Consider the following 16,882-nt stretch of genomic DNA (forward strand, 5'->3'; position numbering starts at 1 on the left):
TGATGAAAGTAAAGCTCCTTGCCGATAAGAAGCACAAGAGCATCGGCATTCTGACATCCTCAGGAGATGTATTGAAGCAAAAGATTTCTGATCTATCGGCGAGAAGGGAAGCCCTGTTGCCAGAACTCAAACAGGTAGAAGAAGCTTTGTCTCAGGCTCAACAAGAAGAAAGCCAGCTGCCTGAAACGATCAAGCTTCTTGAACAAGAGCGAAATATCCAAGCCCGCAAAGCACTGCTGATGAAGAAGAAGCTGAAACCAGTGGAAGGTTCTGCCGACGATGACGTGAAGGAAATAGAAGCACCAACCAGATCCGTCTGCGCGCCATATCGACGATCCAGGCGCTGTTGAACATGTGAACTCTTCATCGGCGACATACCCTGCTCTCTTCTTTCCAACCCTCCTGATATTTTGGTCTAGCCGATAGGACTGTTATCGGCACCTTTTTAAAAGATTGAGTTTAGCCCCAGACACACTTTGATCTAGCCGATAGGAATGTTATCGGCATTTTAAACTCTTATGCATCAACCCATATGCTTGGGTGATATTTCTTTAAATATTTGCCATTCAATGGTCTGGGAAATTCAACTCCTTTGAGAGTTTCTAAGATATAGGCATTGCCAGGAGCAGACCGATTTACCCGATAGGGACCTTCCCAATTGGGAGACGACTTCCCAAATTTTGAACTTTTAGTCCCGATCGGTAAGATTAGTTTCCATACTAAGCCTCCATCGGCAAACTCCTTAGCTTTTACCTTCTTATCATACCATCTGGCAACTCTTTTCTTATTCTCTTCTATACTCATCAAGGCTCTTAGCCGATGCCCTGCTAGATAATCCAACTCGTCTGTCATCAAAGTAGCATAATCATCGGCGGCCAATTGATCTTGAAAAGATAATCGCCTAGATCTAGTCTTAATTTCCCAAGGCAGCACTGCATCATGTCCATACACCAACTGATAAGGTGAAACTTTGGTCGACCCAGGACAAGCCATCTGATATGACCATAAAGCTTCATTTAACAATGTATGCCACCTTCTAGGATTTTCTTCAATCTTCCGTTTAATAAGCTTGATAATTCCTTTATTAGATGCCTCGGCCTGCCCATTAGCTTGAGCATAATAAGGAGAAGAATTTAATACTTTAATTCCCATACCGATTGCAAATTCATCAAACTGCCCTGATGTAAACATAGTACCCTGATCGGTAGTAATTGTTTGAGGAATTCCAAATTGGTAAATAATATGTTCTTTCACGAAATCAATCATATTGGCCGATGTAACTTTTTTCAAAGGAATAGCTTCAACCCACTTAGTAAAATAATCGGTGGCAACCAAGATGAATTTATGTCCTTTGCTTGACGGTGGGTAAATTTGGCCGATTAGATCGATAGCCCATCCTCGGAACAGCCAAGGTTTGATGATAGGATTCATGGCCGATGTGGGTGCCCTTTGAACATTGCCAAACTTCTGACATCCTTGACACCCTTTAAAATACTTAAAGTAATCCTCAAGTATAGTCGGCCAATAATACCCATTTCTTCTGATCATCCACTTCATCTTAAATGCTGACTGATGTGCTCCACACACTCCCTCATGGATCTCTCCCATCAAACTTCTAGCCTCATCATCACCTAAACACCTGAGAAGAATCCCATCAATAGTTCGATAATATAACTCATCTTCAAGGAGCACATACTTGGTAGCTTGAAACCGAACACGTCTTTCAACTTTCTTGGACGGATCCTTTAAATAATCAATGATTTCTTTTCTCCAATCATCGGCACCGATTGCCGATATTGCGTTTAACACGGGCTGATACCCCGAGGCATGCTGAGCTAACCGATTGGCCTCTTCATTATGCAACCGAGGAACATGCTCTAACCGGAAATCTTTGAATTCCTTTAATAATTGTATACTCCTTTCGTGATAAGTTATCAAGACTTCGCTTCGGCATCCATAGCTTCCAGCTAATTGATTTATAACCAGCATAGAATCTCCGAAGACCTCAACAGCATCAGCATGAACTTCTCTTAATAATTCTAACCCTTTTATCAAAGCTTGATATTCAGCTTGATTATTTGTTGATGTGGCAACAATCGGCAAGGAGAACTCATATTTCCTTCCCCGAGGGGAAATTAGCACTATGTCGATTCCTGCCCCCCGGTCACACGTGGATCCATCAAAGAAGAGCGTCCAAGGTACAATTTCCAAAGTCTCCATTGCACCACAATGTTGAGTCACAAAATCGGTCATAATCTATCCTTTAACCGCTTTAGCCGATTCGTAACGCAGATCGAATTCCGACAGTGCCAAAATCCGCTTACCGATTCTACCACTCATGATCGGCATAGATAGCATGTATCGGACCACATCATCTTTGCAAACAACAATGCATTCGGCCGATAGCAAATAATGTCTTAACTTAATACAGGAGAAATACAAACATAAGCATAGTTTCTCAATAGCTGGTCTCAGCATCAATCAACCTTCTACTTAAATAGTAAATTACACGCTCTTTCCCTTCAAATTCTTGAATCAAAGCCGAACCGATGACCATCCCATCGCTAGATAAATATAATCTGAAGGGCTTTCCTTGCTGAGGTGGAATCAGAACTGGAGGATTCACCAAATAGTTCTTGATTTCATCTAAGGCCAACTGTTGCTCTTTCCCCCATACGAACTCTTGATCGGCTTCCAATTTAAGCAAAGGACTAAAAGCGTGAATTTTACTAGACAAATTAGATATAAACCTTCTGATAAAATTTACCTTGCCGATCAAGGACTGGAGCTCAGTTTTGTTGGTAGGAGCAGCTATTTTGTTGATAGCATCAATGGATCTTCTGCTAATCTCAATCCCTCTTTGATGCACCACGAAGCCAAGGAATTTCCCTGCCGATACACCAAATGCACACTTGTTGGGATTCATCTTTAAACCATGCTTCCTTGTGCATTCCAACACTTTTCGCAAATCGGCAAGATGTCTTGCAAAATCCCCAGACTTGACCACCACATCATCAATATAAATTTCCACCAGCTTGCCGATGAACTCATGAAAGATAAAATTCATGGCCCTTTGATAAGTAGCACCAGCATTTTTCAAGTCAAAGGTCATGACTATCCACTCAAACAACCCAACATGACCAGGACATCCAAATGCAGTCTTTGTAATATCCTCTTCAGCCATGAATATTTGATTGTATCCTGTATTGCCATCCATAAAGCTAATGATCCGATGCCTAGCCGCAGCATCAACTAGCAGATCGGCAACCGGCATTGGGTAACCATCCATCGGCGTAGCTTTATTGAGATTCCTGAAATTAATGCAAACCCGAAGCTTTCCATTTTTCTTGTAGACTGGAACCGCATTGGAAATCCACTCGGCATACCGACACTGCCGAATAAATTTAGCTTCAATAAGTTTGGTTATTTCGGCCTTAATATCACGAAGAATATTAGGATTACATCGGCGAGCTGGCTGTTGATGCGGCCGAAATCCAGACTTGATGGGTAACCGATGTTCAACAATTGATCGGTCTAAACCAGGCATCTCAGTATAATCCCAAGCAAAGCAATTTTTATATTCCTTTAACAAATCGGTTAACTGCTGCTTACACTCAGAATTTAACTTAGCACTAATAAAAGTAGGCCTAGGTTTATCACCACTACCTATATCTACTTCTACTAAATCATCGGCCGATGTGAATCCCTGGCCTAATTTTCCATCATCGGCGAACCTATCCATTAAAACTCCTCATCAGAACCGACTGCTTGGATCGGTGGAATCTCATAATCGGCAACTTTGAGGAATTCTTTCTCCCAAATCTCCCCCGAGATGCACCTAGTTCTCTCATAGGTGTCTGCCTCTACCGATGCAATGACATAAGAAGAGTCTCCCGAGACAATCTCAATCTTATCACCTACCCACTGAACCAAGCATTGGTGCATTGTTGATGGGATGCAACAATTGGCATGAATCCAATCTCTCCCCAACAGCAGATTATAAGCACCCTTTCCACTGATTACAAAGAAGGTCGTCGGCAAGGTTTTGTTGCCGATGGTCAACTCGATGCATATTGCCCCCTTGACCGGAGACACATTCCCCTCAAAGTCCTTCAGCATCATATCAGTCTTGGTCAAATCTTGATCCCCTTTTCCAAGCTTCCGATAGACTGCATATGGCATGATGTTGATAGCAGCTCCACCATCAATCAATATCTTGGTCATCGGCTGACCATCAACTCTCCCTTTGACAAACAGAGCCTTAAGATGCTGCCTTTCATTGTCGGCAGGCTTTTCAAAGATAGTTGTCATCGGATCTAGAGCCAACTGAGCTATCTGGTTGGAAAACTCCAACTCCTCATCATCACTGGATGGCGCCAGGAATTTCATCAGCAACATAAATACCATGTTGACATCTGCCGATGGCCCTTTTCCCTTAGGATCCGACTGTTGCTGATCCCTAGACTGGCCAGAATTCTCACCCTTACTTAGCTCTTCTCGTCTCTCGCGCTGCAGTCTCCTCTTCTGTGTCCTAGTCAATCCCTCTGGACACCATGGGGGAAGTGGTGACTGCCTTGCCGATGGACGACGATGTTCTCTTGGCTCCATCCGATGAGTATTGGCGTCCCTGCAGAATATGAACTCATTGGGAACTCGTGCATTAGCCATCTCCTCGAGCTCTTCTTGGTTTCTGGGAAAATATGCAACACGATCGCCGAGCCTGTCGTGTATATTGAGCCTGCCCCCCAGTCGATCAAGAACTGACGTTCTCCCCCTAATCGGCCCATTAAATCGCTGATTATCATCGTGATAGCGCCGATCGGATCTGTCATACCGATCATAACCATTGCATTCAGGGCAATCTCTAACAGTGAGCAATTTAATATTCTGTTCCCAGCAATGGATGAAGAACGGGCAAATCCAATGATCTCTGTGCCGATTCCACTCTTGTCGGCGTCTTTCTTCTTCCCGGTGATAGTCTTCTTGCTGGCGTCGATACCGATCCTCACACTGCTGCCAAGTTTCCCGAGGCCTTCTATGAGTTATCACAATACCGGATCGGGGAGGCCTTCCTGAGCTAGTTCCCTCCTGAATTAAGCCTTTTCCTTTAGCATCGGCAGCAGTAATTTGATGCTGGGGATCTACCGATGCACTTTTCTCAGCCGCTTCCGATGTCAAGACTTTGGTCTTTCTCTTAGCATCCAACATATTTGTTGGGAAAGGATGTTGATCGATCTTCATTGGCTTCTGGGCTTTGGAACTGTCAAATTTGATCCTCCCAGATTCTATAGCCGATTGCAGTTGTTGTCTAAAAACTTTGCACTCATTGGTGCCGTGAGAAGTTGCGTTGTGCCATTTGCAATATTTCATCTTCTTCAATTCCTCAGCCGATGGGATCACATGATTGGGTGACAACTTGATTTGCCCTTCCTGAAGTAGAAAGTCAAATATCCTATCGGCTTTAGTGATATCAAATGCAAACTTCTCTGGCTCTTTATGCCCGAAAGGGCAAGACATCGGCTTCTTATTCTTTACCCATTCTGCCAAGCCGATGACTGGCTCCTCATCGGAATCCGAGCTTGTTGCTTCATCAACAAATGACACCTTTTTGTTCCATGCTCTCTTGGGCTCAAAAGGCCTGATATCTTGATCAGAAATTCTCTGCACCAAATGACTTAAGCTTTCGAACTCTTGAGATGCATACTTGTCTCTAATGTGTGGCAACAAACCCTGGAAAGCCAAATCGGCTAGTTGCCGATCGTCCAAAACCAGACTATAGCATTTGTTCTTGACCTCCCGCATTCTCTGCACAAAGCTTTCAACCGATTCATCATTGCGTTGCTTCAATTTGACCAAATCGGTGATCTTCTTCTCATGGACTCCAGAAAAGAAGTATTTGTGGAATTGCTTCTCTAGATCGGCCCAAGTAATCACTGAGTTGGGAGGTAATGATATAAACCAAGTGAAAGCCGATCCAGACAATGATGATGAGAACAAGCGAACCCTTAACTCGTCTCTGTTAGCAGCTTCTCCACATTGGATGATGAACCTGTTGACATGTTCCATGGTTGATGTATCATCCTGTCCAGAAAACTTAGTGAAATTTGGTACCTTGTATCGATTTGGAAGTGGAATCAAATCATATACAGGAGGATACGGTGTCCGATAAGAGTAAGTGTTAACTTTGGGTTTTATCCCAAATTGGTCTCTCATTACTTCAGCAATCTTATCGGCCCAATAAGCATCGGCATCTTGCCGATGGGGTGGTTGTGGACCTGGCGCCTGCTGATACACTTCCACGTGTTGTTGAGGCGCACGATCTGCATGGAACATGGGGTTGATTGTCTGACCACCACACTGTTGACCAAGATTCATCGGCTGGTTGGGTAACCCTTGATTCTGGAACCCGGGGTAGATCTGGCCTTGTTGAAACCCTATAGCTTGATGATTCTGTTGGGACATTTGTGGAAAGACTTGCTGCCCAGGCCATCCACTATTAGCATTCATCGACATAGACCCTACCGATGTCTGGTAATTGGGCATCATCATTGAATTGACATACCCTGACTGAGTCATAAACCTCTGTTGCGTCGGCATTGAATCTGCCGATGCGTTAGGCATCTGGAACATTGGAGCTTGAGAATTCCCAGTGTAAGGCCTTGCAGTAGTAGTTGTAGTATACTGGGGACTTTGATTCATCGGCATATTTGGAGGTGCCGATGTCATAGGAGCCTTGCCTCTCACATCAGCCGTCTGAGATATGCTAGGTGTCTTCAACGTCAATTCTAGAGGCATACCATAACCCCACCAGTTAGGAGGAGGGACTGATCCCGACATCGTCGATGCCAATAGATCTGTAGCAAGCTTGATCTGCCCATCTGAAGTCGATGGATTGGTCGTCATCGGCGTAGATTGCGCGTTAGTGACTCCTAACGTGCTTGGAGGAACAGTAGTTTCTGTGCCCGCAGCGGCTGTAGCAGCCGATGGAGCTGTAACTACCGGTGATCCCGGTTGATGATAGACAGGGCCCACATAATTTGGTGGCAGTTGTCCTTCTTTAAAAGTTCTAGCCACGGCATTGAAAACCGTATTGGACAATACACCAGCTTGATTGATCAAGGCACGGTTAATAGCACTGTCCACCATGTCTTGGAGTTTACCAGGATTGGCATCAAAAGTAACCTGCCGAGGCGTCATCAGTGCCTCCTTCTGGATCACCTCGCCGCTCCTGTTTATGCTGAAGGATTTCAAACTTTGCTGCTTGTAGTCTTCCATGGCTTTTGCAATAGCTTGCTTCTGCTCATCTTTGAGATTGGCTTCTGTCACCGGGATGACGTTCTCCAGATCGAACTCGGTAGTCGACATGTCGATCCTGATCTTGAACTGGTCCCCCCGAGCGTGCCAAAAGATGTGTTGATGCAAAAGCTGATCTGCAAACACAAAGGGCTAATACCCGATTTAAACGTTAAGGCGTGCCAGCCGATTTGACCTTACTATCGGCAAAGGTGATAACTCGAATACTTTGGTCCTGACAACAGCGATGCGCCCGGATGTCACGGCCAAGAGGTATTCACGCGGAACTTGAGAATACGCCGAGCTTAAGTCGACGAACTCCTAAGAACTCGTAATAAAAGGGAAATATGACAAAGTCGTCGAAAAAAAGTAGATGCTGGAATATGAGTAAAAACTTGTGTTTGATTGATTGATAGATTTCTCATTACAAGGTCCTAGGGTCTACATTTATACCCTACTCAAAGAGCTACAATCAGACACGACTAGGACTCGAATTCCAAATTAAACAGAATCCGTATACAAAATGATTTAAATAACTAAGGAAAACACAAAACTATCATCCCGTGACAAACCGGGACACCACCATGGACCAATTGGCAATCTTCATGTTCTCCTTCCGAATCATCGGCAGACTCCTCATCGTAGCCATCGACAAAGGCTAACGCTGACCATCGGCATGAACGCGTCACCACTCATGGACTTAGTCATATTCAGCTGTCTCTTCATCGGCAACCACCTTCATCGGCAACTCCCCTGCAGATCGGTTACTGTTGCCCTATCTTGCCGATCTATACTCTACCGATCCCTGGGCACGTGTCCAAAAACGGTGTCAACACATAGATGATGGAACGTGCTCCACATCACAAGGCTTCTTCCATCTACTAGAACAAACTACTCAGTAGAATACCATTGAGGGATTAATCTACCTCTAATCTCTATAATAAGATCTCTTCCATTTGCTACAAACTCTACATGATTTTCTACATATGCCCAAGGGCTGCTCTACTTCACAGACAAACATATGCATGGATAAATTTACTAAGCTCAACACCAAGACTTCATTGGTTTGCCAAGCTCACCAGGAGCGTAATTATAGACCAAGGAGTAATGTTCATACACCAAGTTTACCGACTACCCAACCTGACAATTACTAGAGAAAGAATACAAGCAAAAGGACCACACGTGAAGTTACAGTGCAGTATATCCATAGGAATATTCCAACATTGTGCAACTCGTAAACACTCCGCCTTTATCACACAATGGCCACCTACCAACTATCCCTAACATACAAGACAGATGTTAAAAGACGCCAGCCACCTCAGTATACTACAAAAAGACCCTTTGCCCGAGTTCTTCCTACAAAACCCAAATATAGGCTTGGGGCTGCAGGGTACATATCCGTTTTTCAACCTAGAATCTTCAAAGACCCTACAACATTTTATTTCAAATAGCAAGAGGCTCGAGGACTACACTCAGTGAGTGCACTTTTTCTCTGAAAAAGGGCACATCACTCAAGAAGTTTTTTTCAAGAGAGACCACTTCATGATTTCTCTTCAAAAGAATCCGAATAAAGCTTGTTATGACTAGCAAGACATGGAGGGACAAGGAGGCTTTTGAGTTCAACTATGAAACGCTCAGGGGCTTGTCAATACAGGACCTACTAGGTTCCTCATCAATGTGATACTTGCAATGTGTCGTCGCCTGACCCATAAGTCAAGGAGGAGAGGTGTGACTCCATACGACGTCAAATCCGAGTAGAATTGGCGAAACTAGCCAAACTTCTAATAGAAAGTACCTTTTGTAATATAATCAGGACACCTTCTAAGGATCCGACTAGGATTGTAACTACACCATAGCCTTCTCTCCCTATATAAAGAGAGGCTATGGGCACCCAATATAAGATAATAGAACACACAATACGATCAATCCAACGCAAAGGCTACGTCGACTAGACATAAAGGTTATTACTCGATCACAAGGGCCCAAACCATATAAATCGATTGTCTTCTGCATTTCTGCTTATGCTGAAGCCATGATAACTGTTCTGGGTACCCCCATTGTAGGCTATCAGTGGTAAAAGATCGGTACTAAAAGATCGATACTCACCACGACCATCATGAATCTACATGGAGACCAGGGATGAGGTGGCTCTACCTAATCTAGAGGAGGGAAGTGGCGCCAACCAGATCTAGAGAGAGGCCAAACCTAATGAATCCAGCACCTACACGGAGGTGCAAGTGTCACGAATGGCGTCATGGCGGCGATCAGGGCAAGGCAACAAAGGTGTAGGATTGGAGAGACTATTTGTCTGAGGAGAGAGAGAAGAGGATCCCTAAGGAGAATTTTTTAATTTCTAACACTTTTTTAAAACAACTTTCAAATCTGACACTGGATTCTTTTTTTCAAAACTAACACTTTTGGCCACGCTTAGAGCCTCGGTGCGGCCAAATAATTGTGGCACGCCATGCATAGTGGCGCGGCAGCGCCGGTGACATGGCAAGGTCTAGCCCCGCGGCGAGCCTGCCGCGCCCATAGATCTTGGCGCGGTAGTGTCATGCCACGCAACACAGTGTCACAGTGCATGCAGCAACTAGAACGCGACAGTGCACTTGCTCTCACATCCGTTGGCTGCATGTAAGCACACGCTGGGGTCTCATCTCGACGTGCTCAGGGGAGGCGAAATGCTACTGAGAATCAACAGGTACATGTTAAATTGTTGTAAAAAAAGTAAAAAAAAATAAGTACATGCCACATCATAGGCAAGAGGAGGCAGCTAAGGTAAAAAAAAAAAGTAAAAAATAAGTACATGTCACAACATAGATAGGAGGACATAGATAGGGTGAGATGAGAAACCCCGGTCATAGGCATAGGCCAGCTGAGGTCAGCTGCAAGTGGATAGCCAGCGTTGGAAATTGCGTGGAGATCAAAAGGAGATGGAAAGTAGGACTACTACAAGATTTTGCTATCTCACATAGTATCTATATCTGTATCTACGTGATTAAAAAGAGTTTGTCTAGTGATAACTCAGGTGATTTAACATATAAGTTCTCTGAAAGGCAAATTAGCATAGTATTAAAGCAAAAATACATAGAAGACAGACAGATTTAACCAAATAAAACATATAGAAATTAAAAAAAAGGCAAAAAAAAAAGATCAAATAGTTGTTCAAATAATTATGTCTAATTCTTATTACAAATAATCAATTTACATCAATTGAACACAAAGCTTAGACCTAATTAGAAGTAGTAAAATATGGCTCAATGAAATGTAATCTAATCTTACTAAAGAAAATATGCATACATAAGTAGGGGCTACATGATGAATGAATATATTCCCTCCGTCCCAAAATATTTGTTATTTTCACTTTCCAAGAAGCAACTTTAATAAATATATATTAAAATATATTAATATTTATGGTATATAATTAGTATTATAGAAAGATATTTGAATCTAGATTTTTAATAAATTTATTTAGAGATATAAGTGTTACATTTATATAGATGGTACGTGCTAGATAATTTGACGCTACATCTCTCTGCTAACATACATGTTAGGAGCGTGAGCATGGTGGTAGACAAAAACACAACATGTCATAGCATCCATCACACCACCCTACGCCCCACTATCACCTATGGAGTAGTACTTCGTACAACACAAACCTACGGCATCGCCCCTAACCACATTGGGCCACATGAACACTTGTCTGCATGTTGTCCTCGACGGACGTGAGAGCAAATGTCCTGCCACGTTCTAGCTGCTACATGCACTGTCGTGTCGTGTTGCATGGCGTGGTACTACCGCGCCAAGATCTGTGGTGTGACAGCCCACCACATTAGCCGGTCATGAAACCAGATCCTGCGCTGCCACACCACCATACATGACGCAGCAGAGTTATTTGGCGATACCATGGCTCTAGACGTGACAAAAAATGTTAGTTTTTTTAAAAAAATATATAATTTGAAAATTGTTTAAAAAAACTTTGAGGACCACGTACGCAAGACCAAGGTGACATGCCCATATCCAATAATCTGGCTCACTGAATATGGGTATCCATAGGTATTGTACCGTATATAGGTTATCCTCACCAAACTCTCTCCATTCTTATAAAAATTTTATTATCTCTCTTAACTAATACACTGTCACATTAATATATTTAATATTTATAAAATTATAGCCTTGTTTAGTTACCAAAAAATTTTGCAAATTTTTTTAATTTTTTCATAACATTGAATCTTGTAACACATACATAGACCATTAAATATAGATAAAAGAAATAACTAATTACATATTTTATCTGTAATTTACAAGATGAATCTTTTGAGCCTAAGGTCTTATTTAATTGCCAAAAAAATTCGAGATTCCCCGTTACATCAAATCTTTGGATACATGTATGGAGCACTAAATATAGATAAAAATAAAAACTAATTGCATAATTTATCTGTAATTTGCAAGACGAATCTTGTGAACCTAGTTAATCTATGATTGGATAATATTTGTCAAATACAAACAAAAATGCTACAATAGTCAAAACCAAAATTTTTCACCAACTAAACAAGACCTAATAGTCTATAATTGGACAATATTTATCAAATACAAACGAAAGTACTACAGCACCTATTTTGCATAATTTTTTAGAATTAAACAAGGCCTATGATGAAACAACACCATTGAAACTACAGGTGATAGTATCGTCTATCATATCCGATACAGGTGAAGATACAAAATTGTACAAGGATATTTTTACTCCACCCGTATCTTACCCAACCCAGTGTCCTCCCTACCATCTTAGTCGAGAGGATACGTGTATGAGATACGTCACATGTATACGCATGAGCAAGACACCTGATCTAGAGCTTTTTACCTGTATGCCATTATGAAAGATGGACCAAACCACCATGCCATTAAAAAGTTGTTTCGCACCGCTGTGCCCAACTTCATCTTCGACTATACCCGTGTGCCATTCCGTCCATTTTGAAGCCTAACGGCAGTTAAGTGGCCTGTGAATAGACTTCAATGCCCCTGGGTCAGTTGGTCTCGTGAACAAAAATTTTTTGTCCTCAGTGCCACTGACTGGCTGCCAGTTTTGGCGCCAAAGAGGTCCTGGTTTTGGCGCCAAAGTGGCCTGCTGCTCTGCTATAAATCAGATGGTCACCCATTGCCTAGCCAACTTCTCATTTCTCTGTCTCCTTTCTGAGCTCCTCCTTTCTCTAGTCCTGCACATCCATGTCTCAAGCTTCTAGCAGCAGCTATGGGGGGAAGGTGAAGAGGGTCTTGTGCCCTAACTGTCATGTGCTTGCCAACCGTTTCATTTCAAGGACAGAGAAGAACCCTAACCGTGCTTTTCACAAGTGTCCGTATTATGCAGTGAGTGCTATTCTTGTCGCCTCTTTTTCCCCTCATCTTTGGTTTTTTGTTGATGGTTTAGGTGGATGCTTTTCATGGTTTTGGTTCCAGGTTGGTGGTTGCAGATACTATCAGTGGGAGGATGAAATGGTGGACTTTGAAGTGCAGACCCAAACAACCTCTGCTCCCCTACATGCAGTTCCCCTACAGGCAGTAATCCCTGGTGCTGATCAAGTAGCCATGTATCAAGAAGGATCCCAGGCTGTTGGAGTTGTAGGCAATGCAGTAGTGGAAAATAGGGGCGACAATAGGGTTATGCAGCAGCTTAGGTGGATTGAGAAGCTTATCTATGTATGCATTTTCATGGCTTTGTATGCTATAATGAAGAAGTAGATGCTGCATATGTATGTTGTATGAACATCGAGATGAATCAATGAATGAATGGAACCAACATTTCAGATTAAGCACAAACACATTAATCATCACATATAAAAAAAGTGTTCAGCAAACAGTAGTAGCATCCATAGTTCTCACTCCCAAACAACCAAGTTTTACAAAAGAAATGTTTTCCAGACCCCTGTTGCAGACTCCCATACAACTAGTTTCATCATCACATCCAAAAGTGGGGGCTGGACATGGCATCACAAAACAACAGAAAAGAGACCTCTTACGCTAGGTCTAGCTTCTTCTTGCTTCTTGTATTGGAAGCAGGGCTGGTAGAGGTAGCTTGACTGCCTTCCTGAAGTGGTTGCCTCTTTGGGGTCAGCTTCTTCTTCTTCTTCACTGCTAGCTGCTTTCTTGGTGGTGTTTTCTTGGGCAAAGGTACCACAGTCTCTGTGTGTACTGTGGCTTCAACAGCACCTGGGCTAGTAGTGCTTGGAGCTAGGAACACAGTGCATAGTGGTACAGGTTCATTGGAGCCAGTTCCAGACCTAGGGATAACAAAACAAGAAGTGTCACTGGCTAATAAATGCATGGAAACACACTCAGATGGTCCAGATTGTACCTGTTTGAAGGACCTCCAGAAGTAGTAGCAGCTGTCACCTTTCTTTTCTTTGCAGCACCTCCAGAAGTAGTAGTTGCCTTATTCTTTTTCTTTTCCCTGGCTTTTTCTACAGCTTCATTGGAGGGGAACTGCATGACTGATGATGTAGGATTAGCCAGCACCAAACTAGTCTCAGTATTGGTGCTTGTTGCTTTTTTCTGCCTTTTCTTTGGGACACCCCTGCACAAGACAAAACATAATGTAACTGAAGACAAATAGACAAGAACTGCACAACACAAGAAAGTTGTTACCTTTCAGCAAGCATTGCAGCTATGTCCTCTGGATCCCCATTCTTGCATGTATACCAATGATGGCCTTTTTGATGGCATATTGGGCACTCATGCCTCCTTCTGTTGCTGTTGCCACCTTCTAGGGCTCCCTTCATTCTATTCTTATGTCTTCCACCAGCTGTTGGCCTTAAGCATGGAGGATGCATGAAGAAACCATGTTTACTTTCAGGCCACATACTCTTGTCAGGAATGCAAGGGATAGAACCTGCATATGCAGCCTTGAACTTGCTCACAGAATAATAATCATCCACATAGTCTTCTAGTCTTGCATGTGGGATTGAGGTGATGTAAGCAATTGCATGCTTGCAAGGGATTCCAGACCCTTGCCAAGCCCTACAGGTGCATGTTCTTTCTGGTAGGTTGACCACAAATCTGTAGCCAGACCCCCCCTTAGCACAAATCTCACCCACACCTTCAGGACTGTCAGTTATGACCTCAATGTCCAAATTGTAGCTGTCCTCTCTCAACTTTTTCTCAATATGAGGTAATATCTTTCCTGTGAACTTCATGGCTACCCTCTTCCTATGGTTCCACTTGATCAAAATCTTCTGTCTTATCGTGTCCAGCAAATCATCTAAATGCTTTGACTTCTCAAGCTTTATCCAATTGTTGAATGACTCAGCCAGATTATTAGTGACATAATCCACCTTGGATGTAGTCCTGTACTGACTCCTAGTCCACAACTTTTTGTGGTTGTCAGCTAGGTAAATCATTGCATCTGGCCTAGCTGCAGCCATGGCCTGGTAATGTTTGTTAAACATGTATGGGCTCCAAGAATAAGAGGCAGCCCATAGATGATCATCAAAGACCTGGCCATTGAACCTTTTCTTAAAATTGTGCACTAGATGATACATGCACTCCCTGTGCTCAGCCTCAGGGAAGACCTCACTAACCCCATTCATAACAGCCTGTCCACAATCTGTACAGAAAGCCAGCCCAGCTGGTGATCCAATAACCTCTCTCAACTTCTGCATGAACCAAACCCAATTCTCATTGGTCTCTGAATCTATAACTCCTACTGCTACTGGGTACATCCAGTTATGTCCATCTACTGCACAGGCTACACACAACTGACCCCTAAACTTTCCATTCAAAAATGTGCTATCTACAGCAAGATATGGTCTGCACCCTCTAAGAAATCCATCTACACAGGGCTTCAATGCAAAGAACAACCTATTAAACCTGATCTTATCCTTGACTGTGTGGTAATCAATGATAAGAGATGAGCCAGGACTAGATTGCTCTAACTGGGCCTGGAGTCTAAACAAATTGTTGAAGCTCCTATCCCAGGGCCCATAAATCCTATCCATGGCAATATTTTTACCTTTGTACACTCTCCTGTATGTCAAAAGGACTTTGTACTCTTCGTTGATCCTCCTTATCAGCTCTTTCATCTTGATGTTGGCATCTTCCTTTAACCAATCAGCTACTTTGTCAGCAACCCAATACTGATCCAACCCAACACAGATTCCAACTCTCCTAGCACTCTGACATTCATGATCATCTTTATTCTTTTTGATCTGCAGAAAAGAGAAGACCATCACACATTACATACACAATATAAGATGGCAGAAAAAGAGAAGACCAACTACTAATTACCTTAACTGTCACACCATCCCGAAGAGTAGATGCATGAATTCTCCATGGGCAATTAAATTCATCCTTGTACTTGCAGTACACCCTATACCTCCCTGGATCACTTTTCTCAATTAAGTAATGGTACTCATGTTTAGCAGAATGAGAAGCTAATGCAATCTTAAAAGCAGCCATATTTGAATAAATAGTTCCTACAGACATAGGAGGATCCTTCTTATCATAATGAGCATCAGGCTTTGGTTCAGGCACTCTGTCAGCAACAATCTCATCATCAGACACATCATCAACATTAGCATCAGAGTCAGACAACATTTCATCACCAGAGCTATCCTCTTCCTCTTCCTCTTCCTCTTCCACTTCCTCTTCCCTTTGTTTTCTGCCAATACTAGGATTTGGAGGTGCAGGTTGGTACTGGGGACCAAGGTCAATATACAGGGATTCATCGTCAACACCAACATGCTCAAACATTGGGTTAGGGTTGGCCAGGGTTCCATCATCATCAACAATAGAATCATCATTGTGGTCATCATCATAGGAGGGTTGGCTAGGCCCAGCTTGATCTGTATTTGTAGTCTGGCTGGGTTCTAAGGGTGTTGGCTCTGGTATTGTAGGGGTGTCTGGGGAGGGTGCAGGATTGTTTGGTTCACCAAAGTCCCAATTTGGAAGAACAGGGGGCTCACTATTTTCCTTATGATATGCAACTGTCAACCAGCAAGACCTGTAAACCCTATGTTTATCAAACATTTCTACCAACTCTTGGTCACTTCGGATTGGGATGTGAACTTTACTATCTCTGCAGAAATAGAATAAGCTAGCTACATCACCGTAGTTAGGCGGATACTTGTCAACAACATCCTCGAGCATCCCACTGAAGTGTGTGCGGTCAGCATCCACCACTTCATTTACACAAAACCAGCGCGCACGTGAGTTTGGAACAACAATCCGCATTTCTAAATTGAAGCTACTGTCCGGGTCCATCCTACAGATGAACAAATGAACACGAAATCAATAAACCCTAGCTCCAATCCAATCCAATCCGTAGCGCACGGCCAAAGCAAAACCCTCAACGATAGCTACTACAATCAACTTAACTAAGGAGCGCAGAATCAGTGAACTCACCCGTCTCGAAACCAATCCGGACGCTCGCCCGCACCGTTCCACGCCATGGCTGCTACGCACGGATGTCCTCGCCCTCGCTGACCGGTCAAGTGCCCCCACCCATGCGCCGACGCAACACGGGGGGACTATAGTCCTCGACCGCCGCCGAATCCGCCGTCCCGACCGCCGCCGCCGCCGCTAGGGTCCCGAGCTCGGG

The sequence above is a fragment of the Sorghum bicolor genome, chromosome 9 (genome assembly GCF_000003195.3).
Source record: "Sorghum bicolor cultivar BTx623 chromosome 9, Sorghum_bicolor_NCBIv3, whole genome shotgun sequence".
NCBI lineage: Eukaryota > Viridiplantae > Streptophyta > Magnoliopsida > Poales > Poaceae > Sorghum > Sorghum bicolor.